Source organism: Equus asinus, chromosome 11 (genome assembly GCF_041296235.1).
Source record: "Equus asinus isolate D_3611 breed Donkey chromosome 11, EquAss-T2T_v2, whole genome shotgun sequence".
Lineage (NCBI taxonomy): Eukaryota > Metazoa > Chordata > Mammalia > Perissodactyla > Equidae > Equus > Equus asinus.
This window is the reverse complement of record NC_091800.1, coordinates 32,434,994-32,453,260: the sequence shown is the minus strand read 5'-3', so window position 1 is coordinate 32,453,260 and position 18,267 is coordinate 32,434,994. Positions and strand designations below refer to the sequence as shown.

Here is an 18,267-nt window from a genome sequence, read left to right as displayed (position 1 = left end):
CCCTAAGCATGTTTCTTTATCATCTTAAGATTTATCCTAAAATTTGACGGAGACTTTGAACTCTATTCCATAATACATCTAGTTGTTTCAGTACAAAAATGTTTACCATACTATTAGGAAAACAGCAATAAGGAGCTGTTGTCCTGAGCCAACACCTTCAGGAAACTGGGTTGAGCTGAAGACAGCTCACGCTGCACAGCAAGTTCAGCATCTGGCTGCTTTTTCCCTTCTGCTATCTAACATTTCTTGAACCCCAAATTAAATAAATGAGTGGTCATAAATGGCAATCATTTTTTTTACTGCTTTATGAACTATGTCAGGAGAATCACTGTGGAAAGCCTCTAGAATGATGCCAAAAAGACAGTACGTGTGGCATTTTCTGACTTCTGCTGGTGGGCATTTCAAGAACTACATCCTAATAAGTACCAAATAGTTTATACCACCTTGGGACTGAAAAGTTCTCTCACCTCCTGGGCAAGTTCTTCTACTCTTTCAGGACAAATATGAGGGTGTGGTTCATTTGTCCTGTTCTCTCATTTTAGTTTAGGTATTATTCTTATTTATTGAAGCTTAGTCAGAAGATCTCTAAAACCACACCCAAAACAAAAAAAGTATTTAATACATAGATAAAACTTAAAAAAATAAAAAAACACTTTATAGAGGCAAAAGACCAGAAATAGGCTACTGTTCACCAGTGCTACTCAAATGTCACCCTTCTCAGGGAGGCTTCCCTGGTGAACCTATTAAAAATGGTCACCCCTACTCCAGCCCCCTTCCTGCTTTATTTTTCCCCATGGCACTTACTATAATTTACTTTACCTTTTAATTTTAATTTTTAATTTTAATTTTTAAAAATTTTTTAAAAATTTAACTTTTAATTTTAATTTAAATTATCTAATTTAATTTAATAACTATAACATGCTTCAATTATCCTGTTCTCTCTCTCTCTCACCAGCACCTAGAATACAAACATGAAGGTTGGAGTTTTTATCTCTTTTGTTCCTGATGTAATCACTCACGTTTAGAAAAGCAACCAGTATATAAAGGTATTCAATGTTTGTTGAAATGGATGATTCCAATCAGCTATTTCAGTCACGTACCCTGAGGCTGGACTGAGTTATCGGAAGTTCCTTAGGTTCTGTGCATACTTGTGTATACTTTTTCTGGAAAGTTTTTTCTTCCCTTCTCCTTTCTTTGCCTAACAAACAGTTAAGGTCCATTCCTTAAAGGCTCAGTTCAAGTGCCGCCTCCTCTTTGAAGCATTCCTCATTTCTCACTTCTGTCTTCTCAGTTGAACTAACTATTCCATAGAAAGTACTTTATACTCAAGAAATTTTTTAGTTTTCATATAACTGTCCTCTCACAAGGCATACCATCTATAGACAAGGGGACATCATCTTTCTTATATGCCTAGTGCCTGTCACTGTGCCTCACACCTTCTAGGCATGCAATAGATTTTTGCCCAAGGAATAAATGAATGAATGAGTGTATTAAGCAAATTTTGTGTACTTCCAATGTGGAAAGCAGATTATTAGGCATGAAGGGTTATTAAAACGAATAACTCAGAGATCCTGCTCTCAAGAAGCTCACATGACAGAGAGATAGATATAGGACAATTAAATATAATTCATGTCAGAATGCAATAAGAGCTATAATAGAAATTAAATAAAAATTCAGTGAGGATAAAGGAGAGGCAATTAATTCTGACTGAAGAGAACAGGGTGTGGTGACTGAATATGATTTCAACTGGCAAGGACGGGTAAAAGGTGCTTCCAGGCAGAGGAACAGACAAACAAGTAGAAGTTTGCACATGCAAGAGAAGTTTGAGGGAACACCAAGTATGTCTAGAACACAGTTGCGTGGAGTGAAGCAGAGCGGAACAGGTAGAGTGAGTCAGAATGTACTGTTTCCTTAAGTATCATGCTGAAGAGTCTGTCTTTCATATCATGGAATGGAGGACCAATCATCCATCCTTTGCAGAGAGAGGACTCTCTAAACGGATGTCTTGAAGATGGATGGGAAGGAAGAGATACTACATTTATTCATCTGTTTACCAAATGTTTATTGAACATTCACCATGCTCCAGAAATAATGCTGAAGAAGGCAGTTCAAAGACACATCCCTGCCCGTAGGGAGAGCTCACTGTCTAGAAGGGGAGAGAAAGGTGGGAACACGTAATTGTGACAAAGAATGACATGAACAACAGCAGAGCCTGTTCTAGGTCAGTGGCTCTAGCTCTAAATGTACTATCAATAAAAGGTTTTTTTTTGAGAAAATACATTCTAAAATATACAAAAATAGAAACAAAAAGGGGGCTGTCCCCGTGGCCGAGTGGTTGAGTTTGTGTGCTCCGCTGCAGGCAGCCCAGTGTTTCGTTGGTTTGAATCCTGGGCGCGGACATGGCACTGCTCATCAAATCACGCTGAGGCAGCGTCCCACATGCCACAACTAGAAGGACCCACAACGAAGAATATACAACTATGTACCGGGGGGCTTTGGGGAGAAAAAGGAAAAAAATAAATAAATAAAATCTAAAAAAAAAATAAAAAAATAAAAACAAAAAACAAACTAAAAGTGAAAAACACCTTAAAAGTACTTTTAGATTTTATCTGTTAATAATACAAAGAAGTTTTTGATCTCCTTAAAAACTAAAGAAGGATATCTTGTAGAGAATAATGTGATTGATACACTTTATTATTTGTGTAACTTAAAGGTCTAATTCTAAATTCAGTTTATTTTGATACTTGTTTTAACAGCTATTATAACTGAAAAAGAGCTCATGAAGACACGCAGATCCACAGAGAAGGACAACACTGAGTGCTCTCCCTACAGTTCAACATGCATTTTTCAACCTCATTTATGAAACATACAAAGGTTTTTGTTACAATTAGGTTTGGGAATTTCTCTCTTTCCTGATGTCAATCCGTGGTTTTGCAAACTAACTGGACAGTGCCACATTTTATATTTTGAAAAAATGGGTCCCTGAAACTCTTCATTTATAAAATTTTTAAAGATGTGAGGAAATTATATTTCAAATTGTTTTAGTGTGCAGATATGAGATATTTTAGGAATGTATGATCAATATTTCAGTACTTCTGACACCAAATGTGTGGGTTTTCCACACCAAACAATTCTCTAATTTTCTGCAGACACCAAATGGGTGTCCCACAAGTCAATTCAATTCTAACACTAACTACTCGGCAGAGTTAGCCCACACCCCACAGGTTAAGGGCTCTGTTTTACAAGACTGCCCCCACTTTAAACACGAATTGCAAGTCTCAGGCCTCCCATCCTTCTAACGGACCAGTTATAAATCAGGGGTTCTCATGATCCCTTCCTCAGGTTCCATAATTTGCTAGAACAACTCACAGAACTCAGGAAGGCACTTTATTTACTACTACCAGTTTATTATAAAGGATAGAACTCAGGAACTGCCAAATGTTGAAACGCATGGGGCAAGTTACGGAGGGGGAGGGGGAATGTGCGTAGTGCTTCCATGCTCTCTCTGGGTGCACCACCCTCCCAGCACCTCAGTGTGTTCACCAAACTGGAAGCTCTCCAACGCCACTGTTTAGAATTTTTATAGACGTTCTATTAGGTAGGCATGCTTGATTAAATCATTGGCCACTGGTGATTAACTTAATCTTCAGGGCCTCTCCTCTCTTCCCCAGAGGTGGGAAGATGGGGTTGAAAGTTCCGACCCTCTAATCACATGGCTGGTTTCTCTGGCAACCTGTCCCCATTCTGAAGCTATCTGGGAACCTAGAGTCACCTCATTAGCATACAAAAAGACTCTCTAATCACTCCAGAGACTCCAAGGGCCTTAGAACTGGGGACCAAGATGAAATATTACAACAAAAGATACCCATACCACTCAGGAAATTACAATGGTTTTAGAAGCTCTTGTGTCAGGAACAAGGACAAAGACCAAATATATATTTCATATTATCACAATATCACACAGTGACACACATTATTTTCAGCCATAAAAACACAATTAAAATAGTTACAAACATCTGATTTAAAAATACTCTCTCCAGAGATTTTTCAAGGAGTTATTTTCCCTTTTACTGCTAAAGCATGATCTTTATTTTGAAGGATCAGATTAAATGTTGCCTTTTAACTTTTAAAATATCTCTTATGTAGCATCTCTCTGACAGCCATTTAACACACAGACAGATCAACATATTTTGAACTCGATTTTCTAAAAAACAAATGTGTAGGTTTGGCAGATCTTTTAAATACAGTGAGATTACAAGTAAGACTGTGCAGTATAAAAAGATTTTCATGGTCAGTTCCTATCTTATTACAAAATACTGCAATAATTCTCGCTTTATTTTAAAGGTCTGTTTTTTATGTGATATATCAAACTGGTGACATCCTGTAGTGCTTTGTACAAATCTACTTTCAACTTCTTTGTAGCAATGCTCTGTTTTCAATCATTATGTAGTAAATACATTTCATGTGTAGCGTCCTCTGTAACCTTACTCCAGAGAAATTTCTCTATTCAATCAAATCAGATGCTCCATCACTGGTTATACTTATAAAATTTTCTGCCAATTTGATGTTATTTCTTTATGTTTACATTATTAATCCTATTTTCAATCCCGAGATCCTTTTCAAGAATCTTTTAAACAACTGTCCATTATACAAGGGCTAGCTTAGTTAAAACTAGGTAACATAACCAGTAAATCTACTAAACTGGGCACAGGTAAACTGTTAAGTGTTGTCATATTAAACAATCAAATAAATACCCAAGAGCACCATTGTCATTCTATTGTAATATGAACTCCCACAATTCTCTCTGCATACTTCCCATATCACATCTGACAAACTGAACAAATAAGGGTTCCAGTGTCAATCTGTATACTAAACATCAGTAATGCTTATTTCATATTTTAAAGATCAAAACAAACATAAATTCTAACATCTTCCCATGTCCCAGCGGATGGTTCTGAACCCCTTGGTATGTGCTCCCTACTTTAAAAAACATTTTGTACTAATGTTGTCACAAACAAAAGAAACAACATCTGCCTGTGAGGGAAAAGGTGAAGGAAGGGTCTAAGAAATTTTCCCGGAAGAAAAGGCTTTGATCTGCATTTTGAAGAAAAAGTAAGAGTTTTCCAGGTAGACTTGATAGGGATGGGCATTCCAGACTGTAAGAGCTGTATGTGGCAAGTTATGGTGTCATGAATATGCACCACAGGCAGTTCATATAGCTTAAGCCTCAGTATGTAGGAGAGAAAGGTTGAAAGTAAGACTAGAGAAACAAATGGGGCTCAGACTAAGGAGTGTGGACTTGATGCTGTTGGCAATGGGAGTCACTGAACAGTTGCAGTAAGTAAGTGGTCAACTTTATTGGTTGAAACAACACAAGGCATGGGAAGGACAGACTGGAGGCTAAGTTCTTAACCAGGAGGCTACTACAATAGCCCAGGCAAGAGAAAATGAGGAACGGAATTATGGCTCAGAGGAGCGGGGAGATATTATATCTATTACAAGGATGGAAAGGACTTGGTTACAACTCTAGAGTGCAGGAGAAGAAACTATTGTAACAGTCCAGGCAGGGCCAGTGACTGTGGGAAAGGAAAAGCGGAAAATATACAGGAGACTTTGAAAAATGTAGACACGATTTTGTAATGACTGGCTGTCAAGATGAAGGACAGGGAAAGAGAAAAGGTATACCAACTAGAGACCAGGTTACTGGATACAGGATTCTATAAGCTCAGAGAGGAAACATCCATTCTTTCCTTTTCCAATCACATAATCGGCATTGCTTTACTGATACCCACCATGAACCAGGTATAGAAAAGATGCTGGAGGACATTTAAAAAGGAAAAGTTGGTATGAAGACGTGGATATTTCAGATTTGAGATGCCTCAGAGATCTATATGAGGATATTTTTTAAAGAAAAATGCAGTCCCAAAGCTAGAAAAGAGGAAGGGGCTGAAGGTGTGGCACTCATCTACATATGGATAGGAGACAATACAGACTCATAGAGAAGAGATTTAATTGTAACTGAGTCCCTACCATGTACCAGGCACTGTTCTAGATACATGTGACATAAGCCATTTATTTCATCCTTACAACAACCTTATGATGAAATTTGGGCTCAGAGTGATTACCTAAACTCATGCTTTCTTTTACAATTTTGAAGCTTCTGTTTTATTTTAGCCCAGTTTTGTAATAAATAGTTTATGCTTTTTGACGTGACGCATTCCTAAAAACCATGTCTTAAAACCTACCAACACCACTGACCAGATGTAGCATTACTGTCATCTGATCGCTACCAACAGAAACCAGTAAATAAATATCAGCAACACTGTTTAAGTAATACAGCAGCAGAATTTAAGTCCTCAATGGAAAATGATATTCAATTGTATACAATTACCACTGAGAGTTGGTAAAAAAAAAAAAATCACATTCAGAGTGTACCTGTTGTTTAATAGAAAAGATATCTTTGTTATAACAGATTGAAAAGCCTGCAGTGCTACCCCTGCTTTATTCAGTTTCATTTAGCTGAAGGCTCAGCCCTGCTCAGTTACTGACTTCCTATTCTAATCAAGGAATGAGATACATGACCCATTAGTCTTGCTCAAAGAAGTTATAAAGCTCATATTTGGGGATTTATAACAAGAATCATATCTTCTGCCTCTGTTCCTTCCATTTCCTGATTATCACACCAATATCAGCATCCCTCGTAACCTTATTCTCCCTAACCCTATTCCACCAGGGTCAGACCCTAGCTAGGCCTGGTAGCTTCAGCTGTTGGCTAGAGTCTTATTCCAAACTGTCACTAGCCCAAGTTCTCACAACCCTCTAGTCACTGTAGTCTGTTATCTTTTACGGATCTATCCTACACTGGGTCAATTCATCCACTGAGTCTCTAGAACAGACAAAGCTGCTGAAATGCTAGAATGTCTTTCTTGCTGCAATCCCATCGCAATTATGAAGACAGTCATTGCTGCCAAACTTGTCAATGTTTCTGAGTTCTACTCCTCAAGTAGTCTCCCATTTACTCCCTATCACATTGCCCTTTAAAAATTTTTATATCATTTCCATCATAGCATTGATATTTTCCTGTTTATTGAACTATTTGTTTGTTGCATATCTTCTCATCACTACTAGAAAGAAAGCTTCATGATAGCAGTGACTATGTCTGTCTTGTTCATCTCGGTATTCTCAAGGTCTACAACAGTGCTAGGGACTGTACTTAATAGGAGCTCAATAGAAGTTTGTTGTTGGTACCCTACCCATATCTCCTTTACCACAAAATGCACCCATCCCCCAGCTGCTGCAGTACTGACTTCTGAGCACTCACAGTCACACCTGTCTACAAAAAACTACCTTCCACCAATGGGGAGCTACCTTGCCCAGAAATGCCTGGGAGGTTAGAGCTCCCCCCTTACCCCTCTCCTAGAGAGTGGCCCTTAACCAATGACTTACTGATATGGGAAGAAAAAAGCCTGGCCCCCTTGCTTCCAGAGGGGATAATGGAGTAGTGGCGTTATTGCTCTAGAGCTCCCTGCAAAAAGGCTAAGGCCAAACTTCAACTAAAACCACCTCTTTTCCATAGCCTTATCCTGACTCCTTCACTTCCCTACAAGTTTCACCTAAAATCACTTACACAAACATTTCCATCTCTCACTCTGCTTCTAGGGTCCCAACCTAGAAATCTGTTGATTGTTTGAATGAATGAAGTTAAATGTAGAAACGATTCTTAGATTTTCCAGCAATGCTCTTAATTCTTCTTGCACAAAACATTACATCTAGATCTCAGTTAGTAGAAATTACTTAACGGAGTTGTGAACTGAGCAATTCCTTTAAGATACAAATCTACTTTCTAAATTTAAGCACCTCATGCCGTCCTCTTCTGCTCATGTTGTTATTATCTGAAAAGTCTGGCTACAGCACTATCTGTCTTACTTCTAAGAAATAGCACTTTATAAAACTCAACAAAAAACATTTTAGATTTTGATGAATAAAAAGATGGTTGGGAAGTATATGGCACTGGTACATGATACTTCTTCACTCTATCTGCTTACCTAAGGATGCTATAAGAAATCTGCAGTTGATGCTGACAGGAGAGGCCCAGAGGGAGCAGGTTTAAACGGCTGGGATGTGATGTTAAGCATGTTAAGATAATCCGATATTGAAACAATTGCAAAGTTGAGTTTATTTTTACTACAACTAAGGATTAAAACTTTTTCTAATCCCTCCTCCCATCAGAGTATCATTGATTTTATAATGGAAGTCGGTGTGAAATAATAATTTTCTTAACAAAAATTTGCTTTACAAGTTAAACAAAAACCACAAAGGACTGGAAGGTTATAAGCTAAATTGATGATAGAGATTGACTTGAAGAAGAGGAGATGAAATTGGAAGCGTTGGTTAAAGGGGACTTTAGCTATAACTACAGTGTTTTATTTCTGCAAAAGGAAGACTGGAATTAAATTTGAAAAAATATTAACAGTTGTTAAATGTGATAAATTTGGGTATGTGTTATATATTTTTACTTACTTTTTTTTTGATTTTTAGAGTTTTTCTCAAACTAAAAAAGCACATAAGGCTTGAGAGGAATGCGGCTATTCTCTAGTGGCAAGGGATATAAGAAACTAGGAAAAAATACACACTGCATCAGTGGTTCTCAAGCTTTTTAAGTTTGTGAATTAGAAAATAAAAATAATAAGAATCTCATAGAATTCTTCTCATTTCCAGTCTTCTCTTCCAAAACAGCTGAGAGCATGCTGCTTGCTGGTATCTCCAGTTTTAGGAGTCTGCCTGCAGCTCTGACTCATGAACCTCTATAACCCACAACTATTCAGTGGGTGCACCGAAAGAACTGAAGCGGTGTCGGTCTGGGAAGAACAGCACATAAAAGACCACAAAGAATTAGTGTGGGTTATGTTTTTATGAATTACCTGGGTGACAAAACAGAAAACAGAGCTATTAAATGTACTGATGACACACCTCAGGGAAGATGTGATTAAGGGTCAAAGTGGTTTAATAATCTAGAAAAGTGATCAAGAAAGCAGAAAATGAAATTTAATAGCATATTACTATTGGAAAAATGGGAAAAATATGGATTAACTGGGCAAAGGAAAGAACTTGGGATCAAGCTGAGCAATGATTAGAAATATAATGCTAGAATTTAAAAAATCAAGATATTATACATATACTGAAGAATAGAATGTCAGAATTGGTTGACCAACAGTCTTACCACATGGCTAGCATCCTAGTGAGATACTTATGAAAGTCCTATCATCACTAAAATACTACTCAATCAGCACAACAAAGTTAAGCAGCAGCACAGTGCAGTGGTTAGAGCACAGGGTTGAAGCCAGCTATGTGACCTCAGCCAAGTCATTTAACCTCTCTGTGCCTCAGTGTTCTCATCTGCAAAACAGAGATGGTAAGGGTACTGATCTCACAGAGTTGTAGTAAGCAGAAATAAGCTACAATCTGAAAACAGTTTAAACAGTGCCTGCTACAGAGTAGCTGCTATGAACATGTTTGTTCATAAAGAAACAAAAATAATACAGGAACTTAAATGGATTTGGAGATCATCCAGAGAAGTGTCAAAAATATTACAAACCTAAAGATCTACACCAAAAATTTAGAGATACTAGCAAAATTCATTTTGTAAAAAAGAGGTAGCAGAAGGCATTCTTAGTGGGAAAACTACTGTTCAACTGCTGATAAAAATGTTCTAAAATAGCTTTTTCAAATTTTTAATGGGGAAGATGAGAAGAGTACCCCAGAGGTTTTGTGGAGCAGTTGACATCTGGCATGAATCCAGTTTTCTATTGCTCTTATCAGTGCTAAGAATGTCTTGATGGCTCAATAATATTTTTTCCACAAGACTTCAGAAAAGCTTTTAGTTTTTCTATTTCCTACCAATATATCTATTTGCCCTCTGGGACTTTGTGAACTTCAAAATTTATAGTGTCACATTCAGTTTTCTTTAGCCTGAGGAAAGCCTTGTATGTTGAATTATGCTGTGCTTTTTAAATCATGTCATCATTCACTCCAGGATATTTGATTTGAAGAGGGTCAATGCTACAGTTTTACAGTTCACTTTATCTCATTTGATTTCACAAAGAAAAAATATATAAAAATATGAAGGAGGTAAAGCAAATGTTTTAACAATAACCATGCACAATGCAGTATTTTAACCATCTCAGGGGTTACAGCACTTATACAATGCAGTCACAGGTCTAATATACATGTAGATAAGGGACCTTACTCAATTCTGAAACAACCAGCCCTGTCTCTAGGCAGGCACGGCTGATCACAGGGGAGCTTGAGTTGGAAGGCCCAGATGGAATTAGCACATATCAAGTCGTTTCAACAAATATTTGTGTGCACTGGGAACAACACAAAGTACGTGCCTCATGATTGGTAGACTATAAATAAGGTCGTTACTCTTCTTTTTTCCCCTCACTCTCCATATAGTTATCAAGGCTTCTAAAATTAGCCAATTAAACTTATTTCAATATGTCCCTTCTTTCCATTCTCATTGCTCATACAGTAGCCCCCTTTAACTGTGGTTTGGCTTTCTGTGGCTTCAGTTAACTGAGGTCAACTGCGGTCGAAAATATTAAACGGAAGATTCCAGAAATAAACAATTCATAAGTTTTACATTGCCTACATTATACACCTCACTTCAACTCATCACATGGGCACTGTATCATCTCACATCACGAGAAGGGTGAGTACAGTACAATAAGATATTTTGAGAGAGAGAGAACACTTTCACATAACTTTTATTACAGTGTATTGTTATAATTGTTCTGTTTTTACTATTAGTTATTATTGTTAATCTCTTACTGTGCCTAGTTTATAAATTAAACTTTATCATAGGTATGTATGTATGTAAAGGAAAAAATATAGTTATTTGTATAGGGTTCAGTACTATCCATGGTTTCAGGCATCCACTGGGCGTCTTGGAACATATCCCCTATGATAAGGGGAGCTACTGTATGTTTGTTCAGCCTCAACTATTTTATCTGGGTTACTAAAATCTCCTCCTAGTGTTCTCTGTGAGTCAAGTCTCATCTGACTCTGATCCACCCACAGACCATGGTGATAATGATCTTTCTTACTTTAACTCCATCACATTGCATTCAGGATAAAATCCAACCTCAGCAGGGCCTCTGAAGTCCCCACAAGGCCCACATCTTCCTTTTGTCATCACCTCTTGCACCTACACCCATATATCCCATGCTACACCAAGTCGCCTCTCACTTCCTGGTTTTTAGATAGCTTGTTTTCAATAACCATAATGCCACTTTCTCTGTTCTCCACTTAGAAAACTCCTACTTATCCCTTAAGACTCAGTCTCGAGTGCCACCTTCGCCAGACACCTTCCACTGTATCATATGCATATACTCAGAGGGTTGGGTACCTTTCCTCAAGATTCCCACAGAACCTGCACTTGCCTCTTTCATAGCTTATATACAAGAGCGTATTATAAACATTGATGTATTCTCACCTACTGACAAGCAAGCAAGCACATCTAGTTTAAGATCAATATCAATCTATCCATCATCAGTGTTTAAAACACTCACCGGCAAATAACAGGAAACTAATAAATACAGATTAGATGAATGAATTAATATATAAGGAATAAACCAGACTCCCGCCCTCAAAAAGTTTCCTATTAAGTTAGGGAGGCATGACTGGGGAAAGGGAAGGGAATGGAAATGAGATATAGAAATTAACTAAAAAAAAAAGAAAAGAAATTAACTATAATTCAAATCAGAGTGAGATAAGAAAGTGGGGTATGTGGCAAGAAACTAATATTTATTAGTTTGCCTAAATATTTAGGTGTCTAAAATGTACCAGACATTGTGGTTTGTCCTTTGCATATATTCTCCCATCTAATTTTCATAATCATCCTGCAAAATATTATTATCTCAATTCGATAATTAGGGAACTTAGGAAAGGAAATCAGGACTCAAAGAGTTCAAGGCCACACAAAAGTTAACGGCGAAGAAACAAGTTGATCTCTAAAATCCATGTTCTTTCTCTTGCAATGGTACAAATTCAGTCCTACAGAATTTCAGAGGAAGGAACAGTTACACCCAGAATGACAAATCAGAAAAAGTTCCATGCAACGATGGACAAAATGTTGAACGATTAGAGAAGAAAAAGAGATTTTAGATGGAGGAATAAAGACAGGAATGGATACAAGTCCAAAACTTGTGAGAAGGGCAGAGAATGGTCCAGTCTGGAGTCAGTTGGGCATAAATGAGGAAAATCCCACTGGAAGAGAAATGTGGGACTATACTGGGGGACCTCAGAAGTCTATATTTACAATGGGCACCACTACTAGAAAAATAATCAACAGCACAGGTCATGCTAATGATTGGACCTGCGCCATCATCTTCATATATGGAGGGTAGTAAATAAAAAAAAAACCTGGTAACATAAGTATTTCAAAGCCTTAAGGTAACTCTGATTATAATACAGTAGTCCACTTTTATCCAAGGAGGAAATACAGCTACAGGGGTTGACATATCAAGTGTCCTCTTTAACATCAAATTAACATAACATTGTGGAAAAACAAGTAAATAGATGCACTTCACAAATATGAGCCATGTAGTCCCTTCTGTTTGAAATATATACCACAAAAGTAATTATACCCATTAATCTTTTAAATTACCAAACTCATACTTTTAGAACAACATCTTGATTTTAACTTAAGACAAGAATTGCCCAGCTTGCTCATTTTGAGACCTGATCATTAAAACATACGATGGCCATATTTAAAATTACACTAGCATGTTTTATTCATGTATGTTTGGTGATGGCTTTGCTTATCAAAATTATGTTTTGAATGGCTCATAACTAATTTTGTTGAAATGACATCCATAAACTAAATTGAGTGTGACTAATTATTCAGACTGTAACATCACAAATCCATTAAAAGGAATCTAAAATAAACAAAGTAAAGACCTTAAGTAGGTCACTCACAGATCAGAGACGTTCTAAACATTTTTTTTGACTGCTATTTTTAGGTCTTTTAAAACACGTTTCCCTTAAAGCAATTTTATAAGCTTAAATTTTACAGTAAATATAGCCCTAAAGCTGTATATAATAAAGAAAAAACTCCTCACTTTGAAATTAGTGGGATGTCAATCTAATGAAAATCCTTTATGCTATATATTTTAAATGGAAATGGAGATTCTTTACTTCCAACTTTAATTTATTTAATAAATTAAATATCGCCAAATAGAGATATCCAGGGTACCTTTTAAAATGAGTAGATATTTTATTGTAATACTATCACAATCAATAACATAGCAATGGGTGCTATAAACAAAAATAATAAAATATATGGCTTTGAAATTATTATATTTTGAATTTAAAAAGTTTTTTCATAGATAACAGATCTATACATTTACATAGGCAATGTCAGAATTACCATGGAATATAAACAAGCAGCATGTAATTCTTTACTATTTATGGATCATTTGTTACTTTACAATAAAAGGTTGGTATAAAAGACATTCTAGGGAAGAAGTAAGGCGTGGGATCTCTGATCTTCTAAACTTTTCAAAGGACCTTGAATACCATCTTCTACTTTCCTCTTCAAAGATATTAGAACTTAGTGCTGAAAGAGATATTAGAAATGACCTTGTTCACTCCTCTTACTCAGAGATGAAAAAACTGAGACCCAAAGATAGACAGCCTCAAATGCATACATAAAATTAAAAGTTGAGGGGCCAGTCCAGTGGCCTAGTGGTTAAGTTCGTGTGCTCTGCATCAGGGGCCTGGGGTTTCGCTGGTTTGGATCCTGGGTGTGGACACAGCACCACTCATCAGGCCATGCTGAGGCGGCGTCCTACATAGCACAACCAGAGGTACTCACAACTAGAAAATATAACTATGTACTGAGGGGCTTTGAGGGGGAAGAAGCAGGGGGGGAAAAAAGAAGATTGGCAACAGTTGTTAGTTCAGGTGCCAATCTTTTTTAAAAAAAAAAAAAGGTCGAGGAAGAACTACTTGAGTAAGAAGTGGTGGGGAGAACATTCTAGGTCTGCTGTCCAGTATGATGAAAAAAAAAAAGGTTCAAAATTAATAATTGAAGCATTCATTTCAAAAAGTTTTTAAAAAAATCAATACATCAAATCCAAAGAAAATAAAAGGAAGGGTATAATAAAGATAAAATCAGAAGTTATTGAAATAGAAAAGATACAAAAGAGAAGTTTAATGATGCCAAAGGTTGGTTGCCTGAACAGACCAATAATATTGATAACTCCCAGGCAAAACTGATCATGAAAAAAAAGAGAAGGCAAACCACCAATACCAGAAATAAAAATGAGGCTATCACTACTGAGCCTAAGGACATTAAAATATCATAAGATGATATTATAAACAACTTAATAAATACCAATTATTAGAAGACAAGTAATAATTCCTAGAAATAAGATTTATCAAAACTTCTTATAACTATTAAAGATAACAAATCATAAGCAAAAGGCTTGTTGACAATGAGTGTGATGGTGACATACACCCAGGAATTACTAAACACTTATATTTCTTTGCCTCCTTTTTTGCTGATTGTGTTAAGTAACCTCTATAATCTACAATCAGAATTGATTGAGTTAGTTCAGCCTAATATCTTTCTTTAAAAATATTTTGTTATCCAACATAAAGAAACGGAAAAACTGCCCCACCATACAAAGGGACTCTCACATAAAGTGACTTCCTTCCTTCTGGGGCACAGATTGGAGAGCTGATTTCAACTTCTGAAGTCATTCTTAAGAGAAAGTTGGTTTTCTGCATGCTGATTTAAAATACAAAATTTAAATTCATTTGTTTTTGCTCTAAATTGACATTATATGCTTAAGTGGCATCAGTATATATTCATTAAAATTTCCAAGTAATTACATATTTTTAAGGGCACTAATAAACAATAGAAACTAAACACAATGCAAACAAAATAAAATAGCACAAATTCTCCTAAGAGTGAACATCTGCAATGCTCACTGGATCATCCCTAAAACATAAAATATGGGTCAAGCCATGCGCCTTGTGTCTCAAAAACTGGAACTGCAATATGTTACAAATAAAAGTTATTCAGGTGAGAACTAGCAAGCTAGTTAAACATTTTGATTCTTTCATTAATTTTCCCAAACTTTGTCCATGTAGGAAGAAAAAATGGTAGAAAAGCTTAAAGGTGAGGGAAAAAAGGCGTTAGAGCTTTTCAGATTCAGTGGAACATGAAAGATTGAAATAATTACAAGAACAGTATTACAGCTCTTTAAAGATAGAGATTATGTTTCTTATTTCTTTCTATACCTCCTATAACACCTAGTCCTGTAAGCTTGACATACTAAATTCTTTTTTTAAAAAAAGGGATTTGAAATTCTTAGGTTTATGTAAGACATCATTCATACAAAGAACCACGAGAACATGTGGGAATAGGCTAGAAAACCTTATGAAACAATGAAGGTGACCTATAGAAGTTTAGGAGTTGAGATAATCCTATCTCCATTTAAAATTAGCAAATTAAAATTTGCACATAAGTTGTTAAATTTATTCCTAAGTATTCATGTTTTTACACTACTGTAAATAGTATTTTTAAAAATTTATTTTCTCATTGTCCATTGCTATTATACAGGAATACAGTTAATTTTTTACATTGACCTTGCTCAACTCACTTATTAGTTCTGATAAGTTTTTTAGTAGATTTCTTAGGATTTTCTATATACACAATCATGTCATCTTTAAATAGAGACGGTTTTACTTCTTCTATTTCAACATGTATGTCATTTATTACTTTTTCTTGCCTTATTGCACTGGCTAGGACCTCCAGCATCATGCTGAATATCCTTGTCTTTTCCTCAGTTATAGGAAGAAAGCATTTAGTCTTTCACCATTAAATATAAGTCAGCTGTAGGTTTTTCATAGATGTCCCTAATGAGGTTGAGGAACTTTCCTGCTATTTGTAGTTTACTGTGGCATTTTATCATGAATGGGTGCTGAATCTTACCAAATGCTTTTCTTTGCAATGATTGATATGATTATATAGTTTGTCCTTTATGCTGTAAATGAATTGAATTACATTATTTGATACCAAATGTTAAAGCAGTCTTACACTTCTAGGATAAAATCCACTTGGTGTACTATCCTTTTTATATATTGTTGAATTTGATTTGTTAATACTTGTTAAGGATTTTTGTATCTATGTTCATGGAAAATACTGAACTGTAATTTTCTTACATTGTGCTCATCTGCTGGTAAAAAAAACACTCTGTTTTTCTTTATGTGAAAATGTCTTTATTTTTAAAGAATATTTTTGCCAAATACACTATTCTATACTGACTTTTCCCCCAGTACTTTAAAAACAACCATTTTATTGAACTGTGGTTTGTATTTATTTCTCATGAAAAGTCAGTAATCATTTTTTACCATTTTCCTCCTTTTATGTAACATGTCTTTTTTTCGTTGGCCATTTTAAAGATTTTCTCTTTCAATTGTCAATAATTTGATTATATTGCACTTTGTTGTGGTTTCCTGCTTATCCTGCTTGAGGTTCATTGAGCTGGATTCCTAACTTTATACTTTTCATCCAATTTGGGAATTTTTCCACAATTATATCTCCAAATATTTTTCTGTCTCATTCTTTTTCCTTTCTTTTGAGACTCCAATTGCTCATATGTGAGACTGCTTTTTCAGGGTTGCCATTTCTGTATTGAAAATTCCTAATAATTCCCTCATACGTTCATTTTATTCCCCTTGAAATGCTTGATTATATTTACGGCAACTGTTTTATAGTCCTCATCTGCTAATTCCATCATCTGTCATTTTGGGGTCTATTTCTATTGACCAATTTTCCTGCTTCTTTGTATGTCTAGTAATCTTCTATTGAATGTGTGACATTATGAATGCTATGTTGCTGAATGTCTGGATCTTGTAGTCTTCCTTCATTGACTTTTAAGTTTGTTCAGCTAAGCAGTTAATTTACTTTTGAACCAACTTCATCATTTCTTTTTTTTCCTGAAGATTGGCAACTGAGCTAACACCTGTTGCCAATCTTTTTTTTCCCTTCTTCTTCTTCTTCTCCCCAAAGCCCCCCAGTACATACTTGCATATTCTAGTTGTAGGCCCTTCTGGTTCTGCTATGTGGGACGCTGCCTCAGCATGGCCTGACAAGCAGTCCCATGTCTGCACTAAGGATCTGAACTGGTGAAACCCTGGGCCACTGAAGCAGAGCATGTGAATTGAACCCCTTGGCCATGGGGCTGGCCCCAGTTTGATCTTTTCAAGGCATTTTCTGTCCTAATATCCTTCCCCTTTATTTATTTATTTATTTTTTTTTAAAGATTTTATTTTTTCCTTTTTCTCCCCAAAGCCCCCCGGTACATAGTTGTGTATTCTTCGTTGTGGGTTCCTCTAGTTGTGGCATGTGGGACGCTGCCTCAGCGTGGTCTGACGAGCAGTGCCATGTCCGCGCCCAGGATTCGAACCGACGAAACACTGGGCCGCCTGCAGCGGAGCGCGCGAACTTAACCACTCAGCCACGGGGCCAGCCCCCCTTCCCCTTTATTTTTAAAGTCATTTTGTTCGAGAAATAATTTCCCAAAAAAGCATCCTGTGTTTTTCAAGGCTTATTTTTAAAATTTTTAAGTGTGGGCATGGAGTAGCTTTTACTCTAGGGGTAGACTGGTCCTACTTCTAAAGCATAGACGCTATAGGATATCTTCTGAATACCAGGAATGTTTAATGAAGGCTACTAACCACATAGGAGTTCTGGTAGTTGTTCAGCTCACAGACTCCTAGTAGTTCTTTTTTTCCCAGTGTTTATGAGTCTTACCCAGTTTTATAGTTCTAAACAGGCATATTTCATTTTATTGTGCTTTTGCAGATAATCTGTTTTTTACAAGACCCTCCATCAGCAAAAAGATTATGACTTGCTGAAGGCTCAGATGATGGTTGGCATTTTTTAGCAACACAGTATTTATTAATTAAGGTATGTAAATTTTTTTAGACACAACACTATTGCACACTTAATAGATTACACTATAGTGTAAACATAACTTTTATATGCATTGGGAAACCAAAATTGTGGGACTCACTTTATTGCAATATTCACTTTATTGCAGTAGTCTGGAACCAAACCTGCAATATCTCTGAGGTATGCTTGTACTGTGGTAGGACTAACCTGGAATGAATTACTCCATCACAGCCAGAGGTGTAAAGCCCAAGAGAGAAGTTTTGACTAACTCTCAGCTTTACCTTGTTCCTTTTCTCTTT

General features: G+C 36.3%; 1 protein-coding gene across 2 annotated transcripts in view; it reads right to left on the bottom strand.

Annotated features, from left to right (window-relative positions):
• The window catches only part of VWA8 (von Willebrand factor A domain containing 8), a 357,448-nt gene that overhangs the window by 162,843 nt on the left and 176,338 nt on the right, over positions 1-18,267 (bottom strand). The window lies entirely within an intron of this gene.